Source organism: Rhinoderma darwinii, chromosome 3 (assembly GCF_050947455.1).
Source record: "Rhinoderma darwinii isolate aRhiDar2 chromosome 3, aRhiDar2.hap1, whole genome shotgun sequence".
NCBI classification, from domain to species: Eukaryota; Metazoa; Chordata; class Amphibia; order Anura; family Rhinodermatidae; genus Rhinoderma; species Rhinoderma darwinii.
In genome coordinates, this window is record NC_134689.1 from 411,594,983 (window position 1) to 411,620,935 (window position 25,953).

General features: G+C 43.9%; 1 non-coding gene across 1 annotated transcript; it reads left to right on the plus strand.

Annotated features, from left to right (window-relative positions):
• Nucleotides 1-4,653: 4,653 nt before the first annotated feature.
• Nucleotides 4,654-4,735, plus strand: TRNAS-CGA (transfer RNA serine (anticodon CGA)). Its single transcript has one exon. It is a non-coding gene; the product is annotated as a tRNA-Ser (tRNA).
• The last annotated feature ends 21,218 nt before the right edge of the window (nt 4,736-25,953 follow it).

Consider the following 25,953-nt stretch of genomic DNA (forward strand, 5'->3'; position numbering starts at 1 on the left):
GCTTCTTTTTATACACCTATACTAAACAGGGTTTTAAAACAAAAACGTGTAGTTACTGCAAATTCCTTCTTTTTGTTTTTTTTTTTTTAATCAATAAGCCAAAACGACATAAAACAAAATTAATATAGAACTCTGATAACACTATGGGTGCATTTGTTTAGCTCTATTTGATCAGTGCACTTAAATAGGACCGAATTGCAGTACCAGGAACAGTCACAACTGTGGGGGGCAAAACTAGGGAGGGGGTTACCCCGGGTACTGGGAGTCAACAAGTGGTCATTCTTGTATTGATATACCCTATAAAAAGACCTCAATAAAGCCCCAGGTGAGGGACTCAAGAGCTGTCTCTGCCAGCTGTCAATATCAAGGTTTGACCAAACTGGAGCGAGGGTTCTATGACGGTCCCCTAGCTTGGTGTGAAGGTACAATGTAATAATTCTGTACAGTTTTAGAAGACACACTAGGCTTAGATACACCACCTCATCAGTAGACTGTTCCTGCATAATACTTTACAAGGAAAATCAGTGCTGTGGAACCTGTACCCAAAGATAAATCAGTAATGCCTTCTTTTTATACACCTATACTAAACAGAGTTTTAAAACAAAAATGTGTAGTTACTGCAAATTCCTTCTTTTGTTTTTTTCTTATCAAAAAGCCAAAAACTGCATAAATAAAAAAACAAAAAACCCTCTGATAACACTATGGGTGCATTTTTTTTTTTGCCCTATTTGATCAGTGCTCCCTAAATAGCCCCTATTCAGTAATAGTGCCCCCTACTCATTAATGGTTTACCCCTTAATAGCCCCAAATTAGTAATAGCGCCCTTTGTGGCCTAATTCAGTAATAGGGCCCCAACAAATATTTAAACTTATACTCATCTAACCCTGTTCCCTCAACAAATGGAACAGTTACTGCAAGTAGTAAGAACATTTTATATTTTATAGTAGTAATAAAGTTTTATATTTTATGGCAATAAAAGCCAAAAATTGCATAAATACATTTTAAAAAGACCTAAAACATTTGGGTTGCATTTTTTTGCCCTATTTGATTACTGCATTTATATAGGACCGAACTGCAGTACCAGGAACAGCCACAATTGTATGTATGGAGCTGCACGGGGCATATCTAGGGAGGGGGCTATCGGGGGTGGTTCCCCGGGTGCTGGGACCAAGGGGGAGTCAACAAATGGTCATGCTCGTATTGATATACCCTATGAAAATACCTGAATAAAGCCTCAGGTGAGGGACTCAAGACCTGGTCCCTGCCAGCTGTCAATATCAAGGTTTGACCAAACCGGAGTGAGGTTCTATGAGACTCCCCTAGAATTTTGTGAAGGTACAATGTAATAATGCCGCACAGTTTTATTTATATATGTTCTAATTTATATTGAATGTTTACTGTATGTAAATTCAATGGCTTGATGAATGAGAAAAATAAAAGAATTTGACCACTATTTGGTTTCATAGTTGCGAGAACTCCATGGAGGAGAACTAGGGTAAGAGTTCTTGGTCAGCAACATGTGGTTCTCCTAATTTAGCTATAAATGCATAAAACAACGCAACACACCACAGACAATTTAAGACGCTGACATTATTTTATTGATAGTGTATGCAACAGTGACACCTGCAGGCCATAAACAGAAGGAGCTAGTACTAGCATAATTTTATTGATAGTTTATGCAACAGTGACACCTGCTGGCCATAAACAGGAGCTAGGACTTGGTAAAAAAAAAAATTACACAAAAGTGGTGGATTACTATTATTATACATTATTATGTTTTTTTTATTTGGAGACATTTTTGTATTTAATCAGAACTGAAAATATATTTATAAGGAAACAAAATAATAAATTTGCAAAAATTGAAAAACTCATACCTTAGTTTATATAAACTAATACTTACCCTTCAGATAGGGGGTAACTTATTGTAACCGGAATACCCCTTTAAATTTAGAATAGTAAGGCAAAATTTTTTTACACACTCTAAAATAACTAACAATTCAATAAATCAGTAGAAACATTGCTACTAGTCTGCTTGTCAGACTCCACACTACACACGTTACATCACATTTGTTCACCCATCACACGCATGACACATTACAAAAACCACCCCCCCCCCCGTCATAATGCCTTTAACCTCTTAATGACCAGCCTATTTTAGAGCTTAATGACCAAGCTATTTTAGACGTTTTTCTATCGTCTCATTCCAAGAGCTATAACTTTTTTATTTTTGCGTCTACATAGCTGTATAAGCTCTTGTTTTTTGCGGGACAAGTTGTAATTTTTAATAGCCCGATTTTGGGGTACACAGAATTTATTGATTAACTTTTATTAACTTTTTTTGGGGGGGAATAGAAAAAAAACAGTAATTTCGCCACACTTTTTTGCGTCCTAAATTTACGCCATTTACCGTGTGGTATCAATAACACAATAACTTTATTCAGCGGGTTGTTGCAATTGCAATGATTCCAAATTTGTATAGATTTTGTATGTTTTACAACTTTTACACAGTAAAAACACTTTTTTTTCAAATTTTCTTTTTGTGTCTCCATATATGAAGAGACATAACTTTTTCTTTTTTTTCCGATGCAGCTGTATGAGGCCTTTTTTTTTGCAGGACAACTAGTAGTTTTTAATGGTACCATTTTCGTGTAGATGTGACTTTTTTTTATCACATTTTTTTAAAGGCAGGATTCCAAGAAAACAGCAATTTTTGCATTGTTTTTTTATTTAATTTTTTCCGACTTTCACCATGCGGGTTAAATGATGTAATAACTTTATAGTTTGGGTCATTACGGATGTAGCGATACCAAATATGTTTAACTTTTTTATTTTATTTTGTTTTTTAATAATAAAGCCGTTTGTAAGGGGAAATAGTGGGTTTTAAAAAAATTTTCCATTTTCGTTAAACTTTTTTTTTTCACTTTTTCACTAGTCCCACTAGGGGACTTCACTATGCAATTCTCCGATCGCTATTATAATACACTGCAATACTTCTATATTGCATTGTATTATGCCTGTCCGTGTAAAATGGACAGTCATCTGCTAGGCCATGCCTCTGGCATGACCTAGCAGGCATACACTATAGGCCTATATTAGGCCCCCCGACTGCCATAGAAGACAGACACTCTGCGATCTTATTGCCGGCAGGATGAGAGGGAGCTCCCTCCCTCTCTCCAAAACCACTCAGATGCGGCGCAAGCTATTGAGCGCCGCATCTGAGTGGTTAAATGGGTGAGATCGATACTGATATCGATCTCACCCGTTAGAGCAGGGATGCCCCCAGCCCTCAGCTACCTCTGGCAGCTGAGAGCAGGGAGATTTAACGCCTCCCTGCTCTGTTTATTTATTTTGATGCAGCGCCGTAAAAAGGCTATAGCATCGGATTAAAGTCCATTAGTGGCCGCCATAAAAACACTATGGGTCACTAACGGGTTAAGAAGGTCACCATGTGATACGTTTGCATGGCTGTTCCTCGTTAGTATAGTGGTGAGTATCCTCGCGGTAGACCGAGGTTAAATTCCGGGGGGGCTTCTGTTTATACACCTAAATATACTAAATCTAATTTTAAAACAAAAAAGTGTAGTTACTGCAAATTCCTTCACAAATAATACCTCCACACCATGACCACATATTTATTCAATAATACGTCCATACTAATACTGAATAACACCACTATATCATAAAAATACAGTCATGGAGTTTTCAAATAATACCTCTATATAAGGATCAAATTATACCTCCACATCATAACCACGTATATCTACCACAGAAACCAATATGTCCAATAATATCACCACACAGTGCCTATACCAGGGATCACAAACCAGTTCTACACTGACACTTGATGGAGTATAATCACGCTGCAGACCATATAAGTAGTGACAGTACAGTGACTCACAGGTTACGCATTTTCTGGTTGGAGTCCTTCACTTTCCCTTTTTCATCCTCATCCGGTCGAGACCACCATGACAACTTCTTCCAGGCCCTAATCGTCTCTGCAGAATTTGACACACAAACATCTTTGGATCTTTACTTTTCCAGTACATCCCCACCCACTGATAGTGCCAAATATTAACAGTGCTCCATTAGTGCCATCTACACATTAATAGTGACTGCTACCTTTAGTCTCCAACACAGTAATATTGCCCCACCCACACACACATATTTTTGCCAAATTAGTTCCCTTCACAAAGGAACTGTGCTCCTTGTATGGCCCCTATTCAGTTATAGTGTTTCCTACTCAGTAATAGTGCGGCCTAAGTGAGGCCCACTCAGTTTTTGTACTCCCTGAAGAGCCCCTATTCAGTAATAGTGGACCCTACTCATTAAGAAGCTGAGACAGGACCCTGGCGTAGGCCGGCGCGATGCAGTAACATAATCACACCGACCTTCGCAGGGATCCTGTCCCAGCGTCTCATAAACTGCAAGTCTAACATCGGACAGAAGTCGTGCACTATGAGATGGGGAATTTGAATTAGCAGAAGGGGTTATGATTTAGGGGTGATATGCTACAAATGAGAGAAGCCAAATTTGTCTGGGAGTTTACTGTAAAGAGGTGAGTCACCGCTGGAAGAAGCCTTCATGATTGTCTAGGCCTTCAATATCCAACTCTCTGCACCTGCAATAAAAAAATATTATGCTGAGTTGTCAAAAGCTGTGATGGCCGAGTGGTTAAGGCGTTGGACTCGAAATCCAATGGGGTTTCCCCGCACAGGTTCAAATCCTGTTCACAGCGGAGGATGTAGGTTACTTTTACTTAAATAATACAAAATTAAATTAATTTAACGCAATTAAAAGGGTTAAATTAGAATTACATTTTAACTCTTTTGCTCATGTGCCGTCTCCATCACTCAAAGTACGATTATTGCAATTCGCGTTCACTACCTTGCTCCCAAGACATAATATATACCTTCGCAAGGCGGGAAGGGGTTAAACTAAGCGTAACACCAACACAGAGTCAGGGAATAGTTGCCCCACACGTTTTATTGGAGCTATACCATTCACTGCCCCTGTATGAAGATTATCACAAGCAAGGCAGTTCCTCATTAGTGTAGTAGTGAGTATCCCAGACCGGGGTTCAGTTCCCCAACAGGGAGGCTTGGTGTTTTTATACATCAGAATACACTAAATAGAATTGAAAAACAAAAACCATGTTGTAACTGCAATTTTATTTTATTTATTTTTTTAACCAGAAACTTAACTTGTAACTGCAAGTAGTAAAAAAGTTTATTTTATATAAGTAATAAAGTTTTATATTTTATAGTAGTAATAAAGTTTTATATTTTGTGGCAATAAAAGCCAAAAATTGCATAGATACATTTTAAAAAGACCTAAAACATTTGGGGTGCATTTTTGCCCTATTTGATTACTGCATTTATATAGGACCGAAGTGCAGTACCAGGAACAGCCACAATTGTATGTATGGAGCTGCGCGGGGCATAGCTAGGGAGGGGCCTAACAGAGGATGTTCCCCAGGTGCTGGGACCAAGGGGAATTAACAAGTGGTCATACTTGTATTGATATACCCTATGAAAAGACCTGAATAATGCCTCAGGTGAGGGACTCAAGAGCTGGTCCCCGCCAACTGTCAATATCAAGGTTTGACCAAACTGGAGTGAGGTTCTTTGATGGTCCCCTAGAATTGTGTGAAGATACAATGTTATAATTCCGTACAATTTTATTTATATATATTCTAATTTATATTGAATGTTTACATAATGTAAATTCAATGCTTTCATGAATGAGAAAAATAAAAGAATTTGACCATGATTTGATTTGATAGTTGCGAGAGCTTCCATGGAGAAGAACTAGGTTAAGAGTTCTTGGTCAGCAACCTGTGATTCTCCTAATTTAGATATAACTGCATAAAATAGCACAACACACCACAGACACTGACATTATTTTATTGATAGTGTATGCAACAGTGACACCTGCAGGACATAAACAGAAGGAGCTAGGACTTGGTAAAAAAAAAAAAATACACAAAAGTGGTGGATTACTATTATTATACATTATTATGTTTTTTATTTGAAGAAATTTTTGTATTTTATCAGAACTGAAAATACATTTATAAGGAAATAAAATAATAAATCTGCAAAAAATTCTGAAAAACTCATATCTCAGTTTATATAAACTGGGGGCCAAATACTATGGGACTCAGGAGACTCAGTATTGAGAGGCACCTGGGCAGCAGACACAGTATTAGAGGGCACCAGACACAGCTTTGGGGGACGGGGACAGCAGACACAAAATTGTGTGTACAGTGCAGTACAACAAGAACAAAAACTTCTGGGCCCCAATGCAAAATCTGTAACAGGGCCCTTACCACCCATGTGCCATTATTAATACTGGTGCCTTCTTATGTGTCAGAGAGGCCTCTGGGTAGTATCAGGGGCTGTTCTGTGGGAAGCAATAGGAATGGTAGTAAAGGAAGTAGCAGGTGGTGTATTGGGGATGATAGCCGTTGTAGTATTGGGGGAAACAGTAGATGTTGTATTGAGGATAGCAGCAGATTCTGTATTGGAAGTGAGGCAGGGGCATTGCTAGGGTCCAAAAAGATTAGTAGCACGGGTCCCAAGGCATAGGTTTTGTGTCCCCACAAAAAAATAATATGTATATTAAACACAGCATAGCTATAAAACAACTTTTAGAACACACACACTAGGCTTAGATACATTACCTCATCAGTGCACTGTCCCTGCATATTACTTTATAATGGAAATCAGTGATGTGGAACCTGTACCCAAAGATAACTCAGCCGTGCACGCAAGTAATTTGCTCCAATCGTCATAATCACTAATATATATATATATATATATATATATATATATATCCATGGAGGGGAATTGGGTTCAGTGGTCTTGGTCCGCAACCTGTGGCTCCCTACGCATAGCGTGAAGCTGCTGGCTCCCATAGCAAATTCAGTAGCAGGATGAAGTCTTCCAATTAATTTTCCCACTAAACTGAGTGATGTCATACTGGGCTGATAACCCTTCACTATCTGATCGTCTTCATGGTGGCAATGAGGAGACTGTATTGGAAGATAAAGCATAGCAGCCTCTATGCATGCTTTTTCTGAACAATGCTAGTCCCAACCAAGGTAAAGGGCTCACAGGCCCTTAGCTCTTGAAATCGTGGGTGTCCCAAAGCTCGACCCCCCCACAATCAATGATTTGCCATAACTTAGTATGGAGGGAGCCAATATTAACCATCAAATTCCACTGCTTGCTTGACAACAATTTGGAACTATATGAATTACACTCTTGTGCCAATATCATAAAATGCCATCACACCTCTACTAGGCCCCTACATACTTTTAGAAAAATTCAGAACCATAAATCAAAAAAGAGGTGACCCACAGGGTAGTTTTCCCTTATAAACTTCAAGACGAGTCTTCTTCATTGGCTGCAGCCCACCAGCTATTTCTTCGCCTAGCTTTCCTTCTCCTATATAATGGTGTTTTCTTATGTAACAGAGAAGCTCTTGAGCCCACTCTGACATCTCGGCTGGGGTTAGACTGCAACGGCTGAACCCCTAATTTAGCTATAAGTGCATAAAACAGTGCAACACACCACAGACAACTTAAGACACTGACAGAATTGCATTAATAATATATGCAACAGTGACACCTACAGGCCATAAACTGAAGGAGCTATGATTTGTGGTGGATTACTATTATCATACAATGTTATGTTGTGTTTTTAAGACATTTTAGTGTTTTATCAGATCTGAAAATAGATTTATAAGTAAATAAAAAATAAATCTACAAAAAAAACAAAACATAAAAACTCATATCTCAGTCCAAATAAAGTGGGGGCAAATGCTATGGGACTCAGGAGACTCAGTATTGAGGGGCAACTTGGGAAGCAGACACAGCATTGGAGGGCAGCAGACACAGTTTTTGAGGAAGCGGCAACATACACAAAATTGGGGGTACTGTGCAGCACAATAGGAACATTACTGAGTGCACCTGGGATAGAAACAGGCACAGTGTTGGGGCGACCTCAGGTGTATCTCAAAGCTTCTAGGCCCCAATGCAAAATCTGTAACAGGGCCCTTACCAACCATGTGCCATTATTAATACTGGTGCCTTCTTATGTGTCAGAGAGGCCTCCGGGTAGTATCAGGCGCTGTTTTGTGGGTAGCAATAGCAATGGTAGCGAAGGAAGTAGAAGGTGCTGTATTGGGGATAGTTGCAGTTGTAGTATTTGGGAGAAACAGTAGATTCTGTATTGGAAGTAGGACAGGGGCGTTGCTAGGGTCTAAAAACATAATTAGCACGAGTCCCAAGGCATAGGTTTTGCCCCCCCCCAAAACAATAAATAAACATATATTAAATACAGCATAGCTATAAAATACATTTTAGAAGTAAGTATGGAATAATCTCGTGGAAATTGTAGTTTCCCAAAGGTAGTGCACTATCTTCTTTTTCTCCCTTGCTGGAGATTTAGAACCTCAAGAACGAGGATATACACAGCAAGCAGTTGCATTTCTGTGTGGAACCACAAGTACCAGCGAGATACACACACCATTGGAAATTTGGATCGTTTTTTTCTGCATGCTAGCTGGGGGAAGGTCAAACCCTTGATGGACACTTCAAAATTTACATCCACAACCGTCTGAGCGGTAAAACACTATCAATTTGTCTCTATTTCATAGCATTACTCTGAATAATGCAGTCATCCACTTACTAAATAATAAGATTATACAAGGGCCAAATAATACCTCCACACCATGACCACATATTTATTCACAGAGTTATCAAATAACACCCCTATACATCAGACAAGGTTAGCGTCTCACCTCAGGCAGCAGCTTGCTGCCTCTATGAGGGGGCGGCGGCACCACTGAAAGTAACCGCCGCCACCCCCACCCCCACCTGCACTATAATTGTATCTCCAATTTTATGTATCACTAGGTAGGGCAAGGAACATTAGTCCTCTGTCCTGCTATTCATCAACACAATGACGCAAGCGGCGCAAAGATGTCATCACACCACTTTCATCGTTCAGATCCAGCAGTCTTGGTCAGAAGAGACCAGGTCTGTGTTGCTAGAGGACGGCGTGGGAATGGGATCAAGTATGTCGGGTTTTTCTGAGTTACCAGTGTGAGTGGCATTATCAGCAGTAGGCTCTATCTATAGGGGACTCTGGGGGGCACTGTCTCCAGGGGGCAGTATATGGGGCACTATCTCCAGGGGGAACTATCTATAGGGGGCACTATCTCCAGGAGGCTCTATTGAGGCACTATCTCCAGGGGCATTATGGTAGCATTATCTCCAGGGGGCACTATGTATGGGGGCACTATCACCAGGGGGGCACTATGTATGGGGGCAGTATCTCCTGGAGGCTCTATGAGGGCACTATATTCAGGGGACACTATGTATCTCCACTATCTCCATGGGGCACTATGTATGGGGGCACTATCTCCAGGGGGGCACTATATCCATTGGGACACAATCTACAGGGGGCACTGTCTAAAGGGGGCATACATAGTGCCACCCTATCTATGTGGAGACTATATATGGGGACTCTATGTATGGGGGCTCTATATACAGGGGACACTATCTACAGTGGGCACTGTGTGTGTGTGGGCGTGTGCGTGCGTGCGTGTGTGCGCGTGCGTGTGCGTGCGTGCGGTGCTTTTTAAATCAGGAACACAGTGTATGGTGCTATTATATTTAGGGGTGTAATGAGTGACACCATGAGAATTTTAGTTTCATTTATAGGTGTGGAAACATTTGAAAAGTGAGAAGCTGAATACATCTGACCGGCAAACTGCAGAAATGGGTCGTGGCTGGGAGAAGTCATCATGAGGTCTGGACTGGATGTAGAAACAAAGAGAAGAACTATGGCTCCAACCTAAGAAGACATCACCTGTGAGTAATTCAATGTAAATGTTTATTCTGCCTCTAATCAGTACTGATGGAGATTGGTGCAGCAAATAACGCCAAACGTGGCGGATGACACAGGTGCTGCAGGTTGCGCCAGACGTGGCGGACTCCTTCGGACGTGGCAGATGACACAGGACGTGGGACGTGGCGGATTCCTCTGGACGTGGCAGATGACACAAGACATGGCTCGACTCGATACTATAGACACAGCACAGGAAACAGGAACAGGAAACAAGGCACGGGTAACAACTGGAACGGGAAACACTAAGGGACCATTTGCAAGGCAGACTGGGAAAACTAACAACGCTCAGGCAAGGATCACAGGGCCTGGGGCCTTCTTATAGACCAGGAAATCATGGCAGTTAATGATGATGACGATTTCCTTTGTGCGCGCGCGGGCCCATTAAGGCTGGGCATGAGCGTGCGCGCGCACCCTACGGGACACAGCAGATCGGAGCGGAAGTGAGCGCTGGCGTCTCCTAGGAAGGAGATGGGGACCAGCGCTCACGGATCCATGGCTGCGGGCGTCGGGAGGTGAGCAAACCCGACGGCTCGCGGCCATGGACGCTACAGCATATATGTACTGAGCTTGGTTCTGGTGCTATATATATGTACTGAGCTTTGTTCTGGTACTGTATATATGTACTGAGGCTGGTTCTGGTACTAAATATGTGTACCGAACTTGGGTCTGGTGCTGTACATATGTAGTGAGCTTGGTTCTGGTGCTGTTTATATGTTCTGAGCTTTATTCTTGTACTGTATATATGTACTGAGGCTGGTTCTGGTACTGAATATGTGTACTGAGCTTGGGTCTGGTGCTGTATATATATACTGAGCTTTGTTCTGGTGCTGTATATATGTACTGAGCTTTGCTCTGATACTGTATATATGTACTGAGCTTGGTTCTGGTGCTATATATATATATATATATATATATATATATGTGCTGAGCTTGTGTCTGGTGCTGTATATATGTACTGAGCTTTGTTCTGGTGCTGTATATATGTACTAAGCTTGGTTCTGGGGCTGTATTTATGTACTGAGCTTTGTTCTTGTGTTGAAAATATATACTGAGCTTGGTTCTGCTGCTGTATATATGTACTGAGCTCTGTTCTGGTAATGTGTATATATATGTATGAGCTTGGTTCTGGTGTTGTATATATGTACTGAGCTTGGTTCTGGTGTTGTATATGTGTACTGAGTTTTGTTCTGGTGCGTATATATGTACTAAGTTCTGTTCTGGTGCTGTATGTATGTACTGAGCTTGGTTCTGGTGTTGTATATATGTACTTAGTTCTCTTCTGGTGCTGTATATATGTACTGAGTTCTGTTCTGGTGCCATAAATATGGACTGAGTTCTGTTCTGGTGCTGTTTATATGTACGGAGTTCTGTTCTGGTGGTGTATATATGTACTGAATTTGGTTACGGTGCTGAATATATGTACTGAGCTTTGTTCTGGTGCTGTTTATATGTACTGAGTTCTGTTCTGATGCTGTATATATGTACTGAGTTCTGTTCTGGTGCTGTATATATGTACGGAGTTCTGATCTGGTGCTGTATATATGTACTGTTGTCCGATAGTTGGTAAAATACCCTGCAATACTTATGTATTGCAGGGTATTATACCTGTCAGTTTCACTCTGACAGGCAGCATATTAGGTCTTACTTAATACCCTTATTGAATAATTCTTTAAGTCTACCAATCGATTCTCTCACATCTCTACCATTAGTGTCTAAAAACAAGTTGGAATCCTCAAAAACCACATTCAATTCCGAGAGCCATGATTGATCTTAGGCCTAGAGCCAGTAGCTGTGTAAAACAGAATCATTTGATGACCCACCAATAATTTGTCAGGGTACTTGAAGGTCCAACTATCTGATCATTGACATAATACACTGCAATACTTATATATTGAAGGGTATTATAACTGTCATTTTTACTGCCCGTCATTCTTGAGACCAGCATTTGATTCGCCGACAGGGAGGCTTGGAGTTTTTATACACCTGAATGTAATAAACAGAATACTAAAACATTGTAAGACAAAAATGTGTAGTAAGTGCAATTTTTTTTTATTTTTTTTTTACCATAAACTTTTAACTTTGTTTTCAGGAATTTTTATCTTTTGTGGCAATAAAAGCCAAAACTGCATAAATAAATTAGAAAAGGACCTCTGATGCAGTACCAGGAGCAGCCACAACTGTATGTTTGGAGCACGTTTCAATTAGATATGGATTTACAAAGATTGTATTCAAATTTACGATGGAAGGTCTATTTTTCTGAAACACCGGTTCCTGAGACATTTCCCCCTAGTCACCAGGAGGTATACCATGTTTTACCTTTGATAAGTCTTAAAAGATTAGTTTTCAAAATTATAAGCAATTTTGTTCCTCCTATGGGGCCTTCAGCATTGGAGTCGTTTATTGCTTTTATTCAAAAGGATTTTAATCTATTTAGAGGAGAGATTGAAAAAGGCTGTTTACATTGTACATCTAATTTTGACTAATATGTGCTCTCATACAGGATAAGGAGATTATTGTAAAACCGTCCGACAAGGGCGGAGCTATAGTTGCTATGGATAAATGTGATTACAGTGAAGGAAATAAGTATTTGATCCCTTGCTGATTTTGTAAGTTTGCCCACTGTCAAAGACATGAACATTATATATATTCTAAAATTGAGCTCTTTGGCATTAACTCAACACGCCGTGTTTGGAGGAAGATAAATGCTGCCTATGACCCAAAGAACACCGTCCCCACTGTCAAGCATAGAGGTGGAAACATTATGTTTTGGGGGTGTTTCTCTGCTAAGGGCACAGGACTAATTCACCGCATCAATGGGAGAATGGATGGAGCCATGTACCGTCAAATCCTGAGTGACAACCTCCTTCCCTCCACCAGGATATTAAAAATGGCTCGTGGCTGGGTCTTCCAGCACGACAATGACCCGAAACATACAGCCAAGGCAACAAAGGAGTGGCTCAAAAAGAAGCACATTAAGGTCATGTAGTGGCATAGCCAGTCTCCAGACCTTAATCCCATCGAAAACTTATGGAGGGAGCTGAAGTTCCGATATGCCAAGTGACAGCCTCGAAATCTTAATGATTTACAGATGATCTGCAAAGAGAAGTGTACGCCAAAATTCCATCTAACATGTGTGCAAACCTCATCATCAACTACAAAAAACGTCTGGCTGCTGTGCTTGCCAACAAGGGTTTTGCCACCAAGTATTAAGTCTTATTTGGCAAAGGGATCAAATACTTATTTCTCTGTGCACAATGCAAATAAATATATATAATTTTGACAATGTGATTTTCTGGTTTTTTTATATAATCTATCTCTCACTGGTAAAATTAACCTAGCCTAAAAATTCTAGACTGTTCATGTCTTTGACAGTGGGCAAACTTACAAAATCAGCAAGGGATCAAATACTTATTTCCTTCACTTTATCTAGAGGAAATCATGTCACAACTACATAACCAGCATGTATATAGACAACTATCTAGCGATCCCACACAGTCTATTAGCAAAAATATCAAGGAATTGTAGGATGTGCATCTTGGACAACACGTGATTGATAAAATGATGTATGAATTTTTGACTAAATCTAATCCTATAGTACCAGTGTTTTATGTGCTGCCCAAGGTACACAAACAATTAATAAGCCCACTGGGACGTCCTATTGTGGCCTCAACAGAATCTGTATAGTCACCATTGTCCATTTTTAAGAACATTCTTGTTAAGAACACAACTTTATTTTTTTTAGACACGGGGGCATTTTTACAGATTATACGCAACATCCCAGTGATACCGAGGGTGGCGCTCTTGGTATCCTGGGATGTTAATAGCCTATATACATCAATCCTGCACGAAAAGGGTCTGCTGGCAGTTATGAATATACCACAACAGTTTAACCATGAGGTTAAAGTGGTACATTTTGGTATGGATCTGCTTACCTTGGTTCTGGAAGAGAACTATTTCCTATTTCAAGATTCTTTTTATCTGCAAATATAGGGGACAGCGATGGGGTCCAATGTGGCCACCCCATATGAAAATTGTCATATGGCCGATTTTGGAAAAGTTTTTGTATGTTTCAATACATTGGTTCAGGTCCACTCATTTGTCTGGATAAAACACATAGACAATAGCTTTTTGCATACGCACCCTGGGGGAGGGGGCGACGACGACAGCGGGATGAGACGGACATTGGACTCCCTCCTGTCATTCCATGAATACTTGAACAGCATATGGCCGGAGCTGCAGTTCACATTATGATAATAATTGACTTTTGGATATCACAGTCATTAAGAATGAAGGAGGATTTCTCTCCACAGATTTAAACGTAAAATCTACTGATAGGAGCAACTTACTACATTTTACGAGTTGCTACTCTACTGCCACCAAAATGTCATTACCCATTTTCCAGTTTCGACATATCATATAGTCAGTGATGACAACACAAAGACTAGAGATGAGCGAACCGGGACAACCGAACGCGGTTTCGGTCCGAACATCGGGAAAACTTCGGTTCGCAGCGAATCCGAACTTCACCGGGTTCGGCCGAACCCGTTTTGACCGAACCCGGCTACATTTTGGCGCCTGCCACATGTTAGATGTAAAATGGAGGATTTCACAATATCACCTGACATCAGGCTACCCCATAATGCCTTGCAAACGGCTCTCCCAGCCAATCGGGAGGCCGCATAGGGGCGGGCTCAAGCCTGCAATAAAAGTCTATGCACGGAGCTCAGCGGCCATTTTACAGACAGGAGCTGTAGGGATAGCATCTCTGTGCAGTAAGGGAAAGCTTTAGGAATCTAAAAGCCAGGAATCCAGCAATCGAAGGGGCTCATCCACTACAGCGGGAGTCTACTCTCAACATCCAAATTGCAATACAAATTCTCCATTTGCCAAGCCAGTGTGTGAATACGCTTTTATAAGGAGCTCATCCCCGTTAACATAACAATCCAACTTGCAATACAGGCAGCCTTTGTAGTACTACAACGCCCAGCATTCCCTGAGTGCACCGCGGCGTGGCTGATAGAAATTCTCATTCATTGCCATTTGCCAAGCCAGTGTGTGAATACGCTTTTAGAAGGGGCTCATCCCCGTTAACATAACAATCCAACTTGCAATACAGGCAGCCTTTGTAGTACTACAACGCCAAGCATTCCCTGAGTCAGTGCAGTGGCTGATAAAAATTCTCATTCATTGCCATTTGCCAAGCCAGTGTGTGAATACGCTTTTAGAAGGGGCTCATCGCCATTGCATGCAACTTGCAATACAGGCAGCTGAGGCAGCCTTTGTAGTACTACAACGCCCAGGGCCAGCATTCCCTGAGTCAGTGCATAGTGGCTGATAGAAATTCTCATTCATTGCCATTTGCCAAGCCAGTGTGTGAATAAGCTTTTAGAAGGGGCTCATCCCCGTTAACATAAACATAACAATCCAACTTGCAATACAGGCAGCCTTTGTAGTACTACAACGCCCAGCATTCCCTGAGTGCACCGCGGCGTGGCTGATAGAAATTCTCATTCATTGCCATTTGCCAAGCCAGTGTGTGAATAAGCTATTAGAAGGGGCTCACCCCGTTGCATCCAACTTGCAATACAGGCAGCTGAGGCAGCCTTTGTAGTACTACAACGCCCAGCTTTCCCTGAGTGCACCGCGGCGTGGCTGATAGAAATTCTCATTCATTGCCATTTGCCAAGCTAGTGTGTGAATAAGCTTTTAGAATGGGCTCATCCCCGTTAACATAACAATCCAACTTGCAATACAGGCAGCCTTTGTAGTACTACAACGCCCAGCATTTCCTGAGTGCACCGCGGCGAGGCTGATAGAAATTCTCATTCATTGCCATTTGCCAAGCCAGTGTGTGAATACGCTTTTAGAAGGGGCTCATCCCGGGCCGTTGCATCCAACTTGCAACACAGGCAGCTGAGGCAGCCTTTGTAGTATTACAACGCCCAGGGCCAGCATTCCCTGAGTCAGTGCACAGTGGCTGATAGAAATTCTCATTCATTGGCATTTGCCAAGCCAGTGTGTGAATAAGCTTTTAGAAGGGGCTCATCCCCGGGGTTTTGATTCAACTTGCTGCACTCCAGCAGTGAAATGTCTGGTAAAAAAAAGGTTGTGAAAGGACGGGGTAGAGGAAAAAACACCCATGCCGTGTCCTCTTCCAGTCCAAATGTTGGATCTGTTGGTGCCAGACCCAGTACCAGCATTTGTGGCACATTTGGGCGGGTTACTTTAGACAATACGGCCATTGTGGACTGGTTGGCTGGCTCGCGGTCATCTCAGCAGGAAGACTCTGGCGATCTGGCTTCAAGCCAGGTTTCGTTGGATTCCAGATCCTGCACAGTGACAGTAGTAATATGGGTATTTCTAGCGTTTCCATTCCATCATCTATGTCTTCACTCCCCCTTCCTAGCGGGAAGCCATCTTTCCTGAGAGTCCTAAGAGACATCTCCTCGGGTGCGAAGGAAGATACTGAACAACATAGTGATGATGATTTGTTTTCCGCGAGTCAGCCAACGGAGTGTGTTGCGGCGTTGGTGGAGGTGGAAGCGGTGTCCGAGACGCATAGCTGTGGTAGTGGGGGTGTTGGTGGTAGCCGTGGTGGCAGACGCAGTAATGAGGGGGGGCATGGAGCCCGCCATGATGTCACATCACATTCACAACACAGTGACAGAAGTGGCGGGGATGATGAGGAGGGCTATGATGATGTTGTTTTAGACAGGACGTGGGAACCAGGTGACGAGGTGATGACGGCGTCAGAGGAGGAGGGTAGTAGTGGCGGCACTGGCAGTGATAAACAGCCAAGCCGAGGTAGGGGCAGAAGTCAATCTGCAAAACGTTGCAGCGGTAGGGTCAGCTCAGGAGCCGGTGACGGCGACACTGATGCTACTGGTGTAGGCTCCCGAAAAAAGCCTGCCAGACAAGGGGCAAGCTCGGGTGGTGGTGGTGGTGGTGGTGGACGTGGTACTACCTCTTTACGGTATTCTGCAGTGTGGCAATTTTTCTGTAACTTCCCGGAGGACGAAAACATGGCACAGTGCCGTATCTTCAAGCAGAAAGTAAGGCATGGGCAGGGCAGCAATGTAGGAACTACCGCTCTACGTAAACACATGGAGCGGCATCACAAGGCCATGTGGGACAATCGACATGCCCCACCATCATGTACATCTAATAAAGTCCCCTCTGCCGCTGCTGCTGCTGCTCCGAGTCCCTGTCATCTAAGTAGTAGCCAGGCCTTATCCACCATGTCGTTGTCATCATCATAATCACTGTCATCTAGTGCTCCTCCTACGTCCCGTCAGTTATCCATTACGGAATCGTTGTCCAATAAGCAACAATATATACCCAGTCATCCACTTGTCGTGCGGCTTAATTCACACCTGGCTAAGTTGTTGGTGGTGCAGTCGCTGCCGTACCACCTGGTCGACTCCACCGGCTTCAAGCAATTGATGGCGTGCGCTCAGCCTAGGTGGCGAATACCTAGCCGACATTACTTCTCCAAAACAGCTGTCCCTGCCTTGCACAAGCACGTGGAGGAAAAGGTGGGCCAGTCCTTGCAATTATCCGTGTGCAGCAGGGTACATGCCACCGTCAACACATGGAGCAGCAACTATGGGCAGGGACAGTACATGTCTTTCACGGCCCACTGGGTCAATATTTTGCAGCCAGGCATTACCACCTCCACGCTTGTATCTTTCTGGTTCAACTCCGGACACCAGGCGCCTACCATCCTCCTCCTCCTACTCCTCCTTGCCCTCCTCAATGGAGGTGTTCCCGTCCCCGACAGGACACAGCATATCTTCCACTCCTCCTCCCTCCTCTTTTCATAGGTGCAAGGTGAAGCGCCACATCGCTGTCTTACACCTGCTGAGCCTGGGCGAGAAAAGCCACACAGGGCAGGAGCTGCTGCTGTGCATCAAGGAGGAAATCGCACGCTGGCTGTCTCTTCTGAAACTCACACTGGGCAATGTTGTCTCTGATAACGGGAAGAACGTTGTGGCTGCACTGCGTCTAGGTCACCTGACACACGCTCCTTGCATGGCACATGTGATCAATCTGGTCATAACACGCTTCTTAAAGTCATATGTTGGTTTGAAGGGTGTGCTGGCCATGTCCAGGAGGGTTTGCGTTCGCTTTAGACGTTCGTATGCATTTAAGCACGCCCTCCTGGACTTGCAGCGTCAAAACAATCTCCCAGAACACAGCCTGATTTGCGACGTTCCAACACGCTGGAATTCCACCCTGCACATGTTGGACCGTCTGTACGAACAGCGGAAATCCGTGAATGATTTCCTGATGCAGCAGACGGGCAGCGTTTGGAGCCAGTGTAATTTCGAGCTCAGGCACTGGCAGCTGGTTAGAGACGCATGTCGCGTTTTGAAGCCCTTTGAAGCCCTTTGAAGCGATTTATGAGCCGTGACGCTAGCGGAATGAACGATGTTATGCCGCTGATATTCATTATGGAGCAAACACTCACAGCGATGATTCAGCAAAGGATGGAGGAAGGATCACATCTGGCTATGGATGTTGAGGAGGAGGAGGATGAGGATGAGGAAACAGGACCTGAAGAGGAGCTGGATTTGGAGATGGAATCACAGGAAGGGATAGGGGACGAGGCAGCCGCACAACATGACAGTGATGGTGATGACGAGTCTGACGACGACCTTGATGATGGACAACCATGGCAGTATGGGGCGGAGATGGAACCAACCGGGCCCTCTGAAACGCTGGCAAGGATGGCGAGCTGTATGCTTTGTTACTTGCGCGTTGACTGTCGTATTGTTAGCATGAAGCAAAGAGATGAGTACTGGATAGCCACACTTTTAGACCCTTGGTATAAAGCCAGAATGAGGGAGTTTTTTGCGCCTTCCGAGAGGGAGGCAAAATTGGCTTATTATCGAGAGAAGCTATGCAGCCAGCTTGTCACGGCTTTCAAACGGCAAACACCTGCTGCAAGCATGTCTGACCGGGGGGCCACTCTCCGCTCCCCACTGTCTCATCGTTCCACCGCCTCTGGCAGAGCTACCTCTGCAATAGACGGCAACGGCGGCAACAGCGGCAGCAGCGACGGCAGCGGCGGCAGCAGCAGCCAATGATGACAACATTTTTACATCCAATACCCCGACCTGACACACATCGTAGTCACCAAAGGGATTTTCACCATCACCAGGTCCAGCACCTAAACAACCAGGTTCACTCGTACCTGGACTGTGCCCTTTCTCCGTCAGAAATCCTGATTCCAGACCCCATGGACTTCTGGGTCAGCAGATTGGATCATTGGCAAGAACTGGCCCAGTTTGCCATGTGTGTACTGTCTTGTCCACCCTCCAGTGTAGCGTCAGAGAGGGTATTCAGCTCGGCAGGGGGCTTCGTCACCCCTAAGCGAACAAGATTGTCCGCCAACAGCTTGGAAAATCTCACCTTTCTGAAAATGAATCAAGCGTGGATCGGTGAGGATTTTAAAACCCCTGTGCCTGATGCCACTGATTAGATCTGACATTGCTGCTGCCTGCTACTGCTGCCTGCAACTACGGGATTCTGTCCTGTCCACTCTTTTTTTAATGTGCCGCTGTTGGTGCTGCTACTACTTCTACCACCAATCCACCCCCAGTGCCGTCTGCTACAAACAGGCCTGCCCCACCACAGGGCTTTGTCCTGTGACTGTCCAGTCTCTTTTAATGTGCTGCTACTACTACTACTACCACCCTTGCTGTCTGTTGGCTACCTCTACTACCACCAATACACCTCCACTGCCGTCTGCTACAAGCAGGCTTGCCCCACCACAGGGCTTTGTCCTGTGACTGTCCAGTCTCTTTTAATGTGCTGCTACTACTAAAACCACCCTTGCTGTCTGTTGGCTACCTCTACTACCACCAATACACCTCCACTGCCATCTGCTACAAGCAGGCCTGCCCCACCACAGCGCTTTGTCCTGTGACTGTCCAGTCTCTTTTAATGTGCTGCTACTACTACTACCACCCTTGCTGTCTGTTGGCTACTTCTACTACCACCAATACACCTCCACTGCCGTCTGCTACAAGCAGGCCTGAGGCCTGTCCCACCACAGGGCTTTGTCCTGTGACTGTCCAGTCTCTTTTAATGTGCTGCTACTACTACTACTACCACCCTTGCTGTCTGTTGGCTACCTCTACTACCACCAATACACCTCCACTGCCGTCTGCTACAAGCAGGCCTGAGGCCTGCCCCACCACAGGGCTTTGTCCTCTGACTGTCCAGTCTCTTTTAATGTGGTGCTGCTACTACTACTACTACTACCACCCTTGCTGTCTGTTGGCTACCTCTACTACCACCAATACACCTCCACTGCCGTCTGCTACAAGCAGGCCTGCCCCACCACAGGGCTTTGTCCTGTGACTGTCCAGTCTCTTTTAATGTGCTGCTACTACTACTACCACCCTTGCTGTCTATTGGCTACCTCTACTACCACCAATACACCTCCACTGCCGTCTGCTACAAGCAGGCCTGAGGCCTGTCCCACCACAGGGCTTTGTCCTGTGACTGTCCAGTCTCTATTAATGTGCTGCTACTACTACTACTACTACTACCACCCTTGCTGTCTGTTGGCTACCTCTACTACCACCAATACACCTCCATTGCCGTCTGCTACAAGCAGGCCAGAGGCCTGCCCCACCACAGGGCTTTGTCCTGTGACTGTCCAGTCTCTTTTAATGTGCTGCTACTACTACTACCACCACCCTTGCTGTCTGTTGGCTACCTCTACTACCACCAATACACCTCCACTGCCGTCTGCTACAAGCAGGCCTGCCCACCACAGGGCTTTGTCCTGTGACTGTCCAGTCTCTTTCAATGTGCTGTGACTACTACTACCACCCTTGCTGTCTGTTGGCTACCTGTACTACCACCAATACACCTCCACTGCCGTCTGCTACAAGCAGGCCTGCCCCACCACAGGGCTTTGTCCTGTGACTGTCCAGTCTCTTTTAATGTGGTGCTGCTACTACTACTACTACTACCACCCTTACTGTCTGTTGGCTACCTCTACTACCACCAATACACCTCCACTGCCGTCTGCTACAAGCAGGCCTGCCCCACCACAGGGCTTTGTCCTGTGACTGTCCAGTCTCTTTTAATGTGCTGCTACTACTACTACCACCCTTGCTGTCTATTGGCTACCTCTACTACCACCAATACACCTCCACTGCCGTCTGCTACAAGCAGGCCTGAGGCCTGCCCCACCACAGGGCTTTGTCCTGTGACTGTCCAGTTTCTTTTAATGTGCTGCTACTACTACTACTACCACCCTTGCTGTCTGTTGGCTACCTCTACTACCACCAATACACCTCCACTGCCGTCTGCTACAAGCAGGCCTGAGGCCTGCCCCACCACAGGGCTTTGTCCTGTGACTGTCCAGTCTCTTTTAATGTGCTGCTACTACTACTACCACCCTTGCTGTCTGTTGGCTACCTCTACTACCACCAATACACCTCCATTACCGTCTGCTACAAGCAGGCCAGAGGCCTGCCCCACCACAGGGCTTTGTCCTGTGACTGTCCAGTCTCTTTTAATGTGCTGCTACTACTACTACCACCCTTGCTGTCTGTTGGCTACCTCTACTACCACCAATACACCTCCACTGCCGTCTGCTACAAGCAGGCCTGCCCCAACACAGGGCTTTTTCCTGTGACTGTCCAGTCTCTTTTAATGTGCTGCTACTACTACTACCACCCTTGCTGTCTATTGGCTACCTCTACTACCACCAATACACCTCCACTGCCGTCTGCTACATGCAGGCCTGCCCCACCACAGGGTTTTGTCCTGTGACTGTCCAGTGTCTTTTAATGTGCTGCTACTACTACTACCACCACCCTTGCTGTCCGTTGGCTACCTCTACTACCACCAATACACCTCCTCTACCGTCTGCTACAATCAGGCCTGGAGGGCTTGTGAAAAGCCATTGCTTGTTGCTTTTACATCCATGTATGGATGAACCTCGGCAGGCATCTGCCAATAAAAAGGGTACATTTTTGGAGGGCTTGTGAAAAGCCATTGCTTGTTGCTTTTACATCGATGGTTGGATGAACCCCGGCAGGCATCTGCCAATAAAAAGGGCACATTTTTGGAGGGCTTGTCAAAAGCCATTGCTTGTTGCTTTTACATTACATCCATGTATGGATGAACCCCGGCAGGCATCTGCCAATAAAAAGGATACATTTTTGGAGGGCTTGTGAAAAGCCATTGCTTGTTGCTTTTACATCCATGTATGGATGAACCCCGGCAGGCATCTGCCATTAAAAAGGGTACATTTTGGAGGGCTTGTCAAAAGCCATTGCTTGTTGCTTTTACATTACATCCATGTATGGATGAACCCCGGCAGGCATCTGCCAATAAAAAGGGTAAATTTTTGGAGGGCTTGTGAAAAGCCATTGCTTGTTGCTTTTACATCCATGTATGGATGAACCCCGGCAGGCATCTGCCAATAATAAGGGTACATTTTTGGAGGGCTTGTGAAAAGCCATTGCTTGTTGCTTTTACATTACATCCATGTATGGATGAACCCCGGCAGGCATCTGCCAATAAAAAGGGTAAATTTTTGGAGAGCTTGTGAAAAGCCATTGCTTGTTGCTTTTACATCCATGTATGGATGAACCCCGGGAGGCATCTGCCAATAAAAAGGGTACATTTTTGGAGGGCTTGTCAAAAGCCATTGCTTGTTGCTTTTACATCCATGTATGGATGAACCCCGGCAGGCATCTGCCACCATAAAGGGTAAATTTTTTGAGGGCTTGTCAAAAGCCATTGCTTCTTCTTTTACCACCTTATATGTCTGAACCCTGGCAGGCATCTGCCGCCAAAAATTGTTAATTTTGGTACCTTTTTTTAACAATGCATTAAGCATACAACATGCACAAGTGCAGTGGTTTCTGTTAGTTATCACCATGTCCCATCTGTTTTCCTATAGCCATACATGTTGGCGTAACTTTGACACTAACTTTGCCTTAAAGACAGCTCAAAAGTACTTGGATACACTCATGGGTGACCTAAGAGTGTTATACAGGGCTTCTAGGGCTTTTAAACAGTGTTATACACGATTTTTAGGGGCTTTCTTGTATTACAGGTTCGGTCAGAACTGGTTCGGTCCGAATCAAGCTTTTTCATGGAATTCGGCGAACCAGCCGAACCGAACTTTTCATAAGTTCGCTCATCTCTAACAAAGACATTACGTTTGGATGAAATACAAGAAAAATTTAGTGATCAAGGTTATCCAAACAGGATTTTAGACATTTGTAGACACCCTAGACCTCCTGAATCTAAAATGACATCAGGCAGAATCCCTTTTGTGCATTATTTCCATCCATTTGCTTATAAGGTACATAAAATGATCATAGGTCGATCTTACAGAAGGGATATCCTGCAGTAGAAGCTTTTAAACAACCCTTTTTACCATGCTTTCGTCATCCACAGGATTTACGGGACAAGCTGGTACATGCTGATGAAGGCTCTAAGTCCATTATTCCACCACAACAATTTCTAAAGACAAAAAAAAAATGGCCACGTTCCCATGTCTGCATTGCTCACAATGTAACAATGTCCTTAAGGGAGAAATAGTCTTTCATCCTCTTTGGGGAAACAGCTTTCCTATTGAGGGTTATTTCACATGTGATACCACCCACGTGGTTTATGTCATAAATGTCCTTGCGGCCTCGTATATGTTGGGGAAAGTACCCAACATATACGAGACTGATTTTCACAAAATACATCAACCTACTGTTACCGTTACCTAATCACTTCCAGAAATTACGTCATCATGTATCACAACTTAAGTTCCAAGTTTTGGGACAAGTAGCCATTCCTGGGAGAGGTGGTGATCATGTAAGGAAATTGAAGTTAAGGGAAGCTTTTTGGATTCATACCGTACAATCGTTGGAACCTAGGGGATTAAATAAGGAATATGACATACATAGCTTTAATTGAAGCTTAGTGTGTGACCTTGACTCTGTGAACTGCGGCTCCTAACCGATATGATGAATTTGCTATAATTTTTTATTACTTTATATTATTGAAAAAAAGTTTTTTTTTTATTTAACTTTTAATTTTTTTTTGTTTACTAGGCACGATAGGACTCACTCCTGTGAATCTAGGAGGATGCCCCGTATATATTTCCGAATTGCAAGCGAGGTTGTAAAGTTGTATTTTGTTTCATTAGTATTATGCCGTTACTAATATAATGGATCTTTGAATGCAACATGTGATATACTCGACGCTAGTTAAAGAACTCACATACGTCTTGACATATCATATGACCAGCATGATGACGGTACATGCTTGCAGCTTCATGAATCACATGGGGTTGATATGTCTTTAAATAGATGCTGAACCTATCCAGACTTGGCGCCATTCTACACAGCAATGGATGTTGCGTATGAGAGCGTTTTCCTACCAGGCATATAGTATTTTGAAATTAGTCTTTTACCCAGGCAATCTGGTAAGATAGCTTTTCCTTCATGCAATATTTATCTTTATATGGGACGCCACCCTAGATATACTTTGATATTTTGAAATGATACTACTTGTTTCTTGCATTGTTTTATAAGCGCTGCGAGATGTAGACATTTGCGTTAGATGTAACAGATAATTATTGTACTGTGCTCATTTCCATTGTTATCGATTTAATACTTAAACTATTGCTGTAGTTGGCCGTATGGACCTTCAGACAGGAACTGTGCCCCTTAGTGCTGCCCATTAAGTAATAGTGCCTACTGAATGGCTGTTATTCAGTTAATCAATTCATTAATGTTACCCACCTTAATAGTTCCTACTCAGTAATAGTGCCACCAAGTGAGGCCCACTCAGTTTTGTGCCCCTGAATAGCCCCTATTCAGTAATAGTGCCCCCAACTCATTAATGGTTTACCCCTTAATAGCCCCAAATTAGAAATAGCGCCCCTTAGTGGCCCCCATTCTGTAATAGTGCCCCCAAGAAATATTAAAACTTATACTTATCTAACCCTGGTCGCTCAACGAATGGAGCTGCACAATCTCATGCTGCAAGTCTCCACAGCCACATTAGTCCTGCAGCCTATGAGAAGCTGAGACGAGACCCTGGCGTAGGCCGGCACGATGCAGTAACATAATCACACCGACCTTCGCAGGGATCCTGTCCCAACGTCTCAGAGACTGCAGGTCTAACAGACAGAAAACGTGCACTATGAAAACGGGAATTTGAATCAGCATAAGGGGTTATGATATAGGGGTGATATGCTGCAAAAGAGAAGAGCCAAATTTGTCTGGGGGCAAACTCTAAAGCGGTGAGTCACATCTGGAAGAAGCCTTCATGATTGTCTGGGCCTTCAAAATCTAGCAGTGCTTCTAAAAATGTTTGAAACTGCAATGAAGAAACGTTAGCAGTGAGTTACCAAAGCAGTGATGGGGTTTCCCTACACAGGTTCAAATCCTGTTCACAGCAGAGGATGCGGTTTATTTTTGCTTAAATAAAACCAAATTGAACATGTCCATAGCTTTCAAAAAACTAAAGTATACATTTTTTTTTCAAGAGAACTCAAGGTACTGCTGAGATTTGAACAGTTTACTGGACAGGCACTTTAACAAACTAAGCCACAGCACCCTATGTGTTCTCAGAAATGGTACGATGTCTACTTGAACTGACAGCCCAGCAACACAGAGTCAGGGAGTATTTGACCCCACGCGGGTTTCATAGATTTTATTAGAATTAGGCCGTTCACTGCTCCTATAAGAAGATTACCATGCAAAAAAAACAAACGTCCATCATTGCAGTAGTCCACCGAATGTAGTCCAATAGGTCCAGCGGAACCTGCAAATGTTATCAATATGAAAAATAAAAATACTTATACTCACCTACATCAACTTCTGTGTTCTCCCTGCGTCACAATAAATACTAGAACCATCACACAACCCCCCCCCACAAGCACCCTGCAAGCAACCACCATAAGAACCCTGCACAAAACCCCCCCTACAGACACCCCCGCACACCCCCTCCCACTAGAACCCTGTACGCACCCCCTACCAAGCACCCTGCACGCAGGGCC